The sequence below is a fragment of the Chrysochloris asiatica genome, unplaced genomic scaffold (assembly GCF_000296735.1).
Source record: "Chrysochloris asiatica unplaced genomic scaffold, ChrAsi1.0 scaffold00066, whole genome shotgun sequence".
NCBI lineage: Eukaryota > Metazoa > Chordata > Mammalia > Afrosoricida > Chrysochloridae > Chrysochloris > Chrysochloris asiatica.
In genome coordinates, this window is record NW_006408584.1 from 14819476 (window position 1) to 14824618 (window position 5143).

A 5143-nucleotide genomic window follows, 5' to 3' on the forward strand; every position below is an offset into this window, starting at 1 on the left:
GCACTTTCAGTATTCTCCAACACCACAACTCAAAGGCATCAATTCTTCTACAATCTTCCTTATTCACTGTCCAGCTTTAAGCTTCATTTAGACCTCCATTATTTGGAAATTAAATATGACATTGTACTTTTTAATCAAATATATTTTAATATATTTAATATATGAATAATTATATCATTTATTAATTATTTGAGATAAGGAATTGGTAAACATCGTGTTGTGTTAACATACTATGTTCAAAATATGTTAGCTTACTAGTAGGTGGGCACATTTTCTACCTCTACCAAAGAGATTCACAATTCATTTATAAACTCATCTGGGTTTTGCAATTAACAATAAAAGTCTTTGTTAAGTGAACAACAGATATGGAAAGTACAGAGCAGTGAAGGAAATAGTATGTTTATATCTGACTCATTAAAGAAGGATTATGACCTCTCCTGATAAATTCCCTGTATCTTGGTCAGTGAAGGAGCCCCGGTGGTGCAATGATTAAACGCTTGTTTACTAACTTGGAGGTTGATGGTTTCAACCCATCAGTGGCTTTGCAGAAGAAAAGATCTGTTGATTTGCTCCCACAAACTTTCAACCTAGAAAACGCTACATGGAAGTTTTATTCTGTTCTATAGGGTCATTGGAGTCCTGGTGTGGCGCTGTGAGCTAATGCGTCAGACTGCAAAGTCATTTGAACTTCAAGGTTGGTGGTTCAAGCTTACCAGCTGCTCCTTGGAAGCCCTATAGAGGGTGGCTATGTGTTGGAATTGACTCAAAGGCACTTACCAACAACAACGACATAGGGTCATTATGTATGAAAATCAACTCCACTTTAAACAGCAAAAACAAAGATCAATGAAAGAGTCTAAATCTTTTCAGATGGAGGAAATGAAGTTCTCTTGAATGCCTCTCAAATGTATAACAAAAAATAACAATGACAACCTCTGCCAAAGAGCTTAACATTTTTCTCTTAAACAATTTGACTATTAGTATATGATTTTAAATTGAATTGCCAACTCTTACATTTATTATCTCATTCGTGAAATAGCTGATATGATTTACCCTCCTCAAATAACACACAGTGAAAATATTAATACAGAAATTAATATTTTGATTTAAACTTTATATTTATTCATTTAATAAATATTCATTGACTATATGCCACATATGGAAACTGGTGAAGACTATGAAGAAGTGATAGAGATACGATAATGTATATGTCATGTTTAAGACTCTCAATTAGGTAATTTGATAAATTATGAAATTTAACTACAGGATATTAAATGTTTTCATAAGTAAAGACTGTTGTTGTTAAGTGCCATCGAGTCAATTCCGACCTATAGTGACCCTATATAGTGTTTCTAAGGAGCAGCTGATAAGTTTGAACCACTGACTTTGCAGTTCAAATGACTTTGTAGTCTCACGCATTAACTCAGAGTGCCACACCAGGACTCCTAAGTAAAGATAAGTTACACTAAATGAAATTATTTTACAATCTAGCTAAAATTAAATTATTCACTTAGACATTTATGTACATTTTAGAAATAAGTTCACACATCAAATGTGATAGACCAGGAATTCATTAGGCAAAAATAAAATCAAGGATTCTTATAAACAAATAGCATGTATACTTAGAGCTACCAAAGCATGTTAAAATATGATACACTAGGAGTTCAATAGGTAAAATTAAATCAAGGATTATTAAAAGCAATTACTAAATATGCTTATAAACATCAAAGTATAGATTTTAGCATCTTAATAAAAATAAAGTTTCCAATCAATTCTTCCAGAATAATATGTCATGAATAATAATTCTCATAAATCTTTCGAATAGATCCTAAGTTGAAAAATCAAACTTTCTATACAAGGCAGAAGCAAAAGTAGTCTTTTAGCAGAAAAGTAGTTGTAATGAATATCAAGCTCTCATGGGTAGGAACTTATTAATAGTTTTCCTTCAAGAATTAAAAAGGCAAGGAAAGGTCTAGTTGAACCCAGAGCATATGTGCTTATTGCAGTATTGGTAATTGGTCTGTGCTCTAATGCTCAATTAGTTGTTGTTGTTGTTGTCAGGTGCCATCGAGTTGGAACCGACTCATAGTGACCTCATGCACAGCAGAACGAAACAATGTCCGATCCTGGAGGAACCTCACTACCGCTGCCACACTTGAGTCCATCAATGATGCCACCTGGCCAATCCATCTCGTTAGGGGTCTTCCTCTTTTTCTCTGACCCTCCACCTTACCCAGCATGACATCCTTTTCCAGCAACTGTTTCCTCCGGACAATGTGTCCAAAGTATGAGAGACGAAGGCTAGCCATCTTGGTCTCCAAGGAGCACTCTGGTTGTACTTCTTCCAAAACAGATCTATTGGTTCTTTTGGCAGTCCATGGCACTCTCAGTATTCTCACTTTCAGTATTCTCCAACACCACAACTCAAAGGCATCAATTCTTCTACAATCTTCCTTATTCACTGTCCAGCTTTCGTATCTACATGAGGCTGTTGAAAACACCATGGTCTGGGTCAGGCATACCTTAGTCCTCAAGCTGACTTCAATACTTTAGAAGTCTCTGTTCTTCAATACTTTAAAAAAGGTTCCTGTGCAGCAGATTTGCCCAATGCAATACGTCGTCTGATCTCTTGACTGCTGCTTCCGGGAGTGTTGATAGTTGATCCAAGAAGAATGAAGTCCTTGGCAACTTCAATCTTTTCTCCATTGATAAGAATGTTGTTTATTGGTCCAGTGGTGAGGATTTTTGTTTTCTTGACATTAAGATGTAATCCATATCAAAGGCTGTGCTCTTTGATCTTCATAAGTAAATGTTTCAAGTCTTCTTCACTTTCAGCAAGCAAGGTTGTATCATCAGCAGATCGCAGGTTGTTAATGAGTCTTCGTCCAATTCTGATTAGTATATTGATCAAATAAAGAGCTCTGTTGCTGAGAGCCTTTGAGATTCCAAAGAATCAGAAGACAAGATCCTTAGTTCCTAAATGATTCTAAATTCAAGGGGATGAAATTATTTTCCAACTTATAGTGTAACTCTAATTTTTTTTTCTAATGCAATTACTAAAATACTTTTCAATTTATGTATTTATTTTATGGTACAATGAACAACTATGTTACATTCAATTGAGAAGTAGTTTATGGTTTTTGAAGAAATTTTATTTTAAAAACTCCTCTTGCGTTTGTTGTTAAGTGTCATCAAGTGGGTTCCAACTCATAGCAACCCTATGTAAAATTTCCAAGGAAGGGCTGGTGGTTTGAACCACCAACATCATGAATAGCAGTCAAATGTTTATCCTATGGTGCCACAAAACTCTTAGACTTATTAAGATTGTGAGGTTCTTTTCATGACATACCTAATATATGACTTAAAGAAAAGATTTCTGATGTAAATGGTACCATGATAATAACCCCTCTAATATTCTCACCCAAATGCCAAGCTCTGTTGAGAACAACTTAATATTGTTATATTAATACTAATATTTCATATGCTCCTTAGAAGCTAGGATGGCAAGATTTCATTTCATTTCATTCACACTTCAGGCATATTATCAGGAGGGATCAGTCCCTAAAGAAGAACATCATTCTAGGTAAAGTAGAGAGTCAGAGAAAAAGAGGAAGACCTGCAACAAGACATATTGTCACAATGGTAGCAACAATGTGCTCAAGTGTAACAACAATTATGAGGATGGTAAGGTACTGGGCAGTGTTCCTTTGTGTTGTGCATATGTTCCCTGTGAGTTGTAACCAACTCGATGCCACCTAACAACAAAAACAACATTAGAACTTAAATTCTAAGCCCTGGGATTCACCCTGAAAGAAGACTATCAAAAAGAGAAAGAAATTGAGTTGCAAAAGGACACTAAGTAGCCAGAAAGTTTACTGAATCTAGTATAGCTCTATGAGAAAGAAAAGTAGCTATAAAGAGAGGCTATATGTTTAGTCCTCACATTAAGTCCTTGAGCAGGGAAGCTGGGAACCTTACTCTGCTGCATCTTCACCTACTCCCAATGGATAAATCTTCAGTTGAGAATAATCCCTTTCTTCTTCAATGAAAATAAAGTGCAATTTAATGTCATCTGAACTAAATATCTCCCTTTTGTCTTTCTAAATCTATGATATATAGTTTTTTGTTTGTTTTTGTTTTTTTACTGTATTCTATGTTCCACAAGACTAAATTGTGAGATTTTTTTTCAGTAGGCCTCTTGATCTGGCATTCACTTGAGTTTGACTGATAAAGGGAACTGGCAGAACTGATAAGACATGGGAGAAAGGGAGTTTTATGAAACTTGAAAGTTGTTATTTCACTGGTTTCCTCTAAGTGGACTCACAAAAACATTTTCCTATACTCTCCCACCCAACCACCCCCAGCTCAAATATCTATGATGTTGTTTTTCACTTTTAAATATGGAATATATTGTAAATTGATTTTGTATGTTGTGATAAGGTATCAAGACACATTTTCCCCTTCTTGTTGAGTGTCATCAATCAGCTTCAACTCATAGTGACACCATATATAACAGAACAAAATATCACCAAATACTACACTATTCTCAGTTGTTAATTCTGAGCCCATTGATAGAGCAATTATGTCAATTCATCTCACTTAGGATTTTGCTTTTCTCTGATGCTCAGCTTAATCAAACAGCATGTCCTTTTCCAACAATTGGTCCTTTCTAATTGGGTCCTAGAGTATCACTCAAGGATAAGCACTAGACTGTAATCCTTAAGGTCAGCAGTTCAAATCCACCAATACCTCTTGGAAACCCTATATATAGGATTGCTATGAGTCTGAACATCTCAGTGGCATTTCACAATAACAATAGCAATAGCAATGATATGTCCAAAGTAAGATGAAGTCTTGTCATACTCACTTCTAATAAGCATTCCGATCATATTTCTTCCAAGTATGTTTGGAAGTATGTTTCACTTCTTTGTTTATTCTTCTAGTACAAAAAATTCAATATTATTTTCCAACATCACTAATTAAATGCATTAGTCTCCAGCTTCAATACACACATAGGCTTTTGAAAAGATTCTGGCTTAAGCGCATAGACCAACACTCGTCAGTTTGTTATACTGTGGTGGCTTGTGAGTTGCTGTGATTTTGAGAGCTATGCCACTGGTATTTTAAACAACAGAAGGGTCAC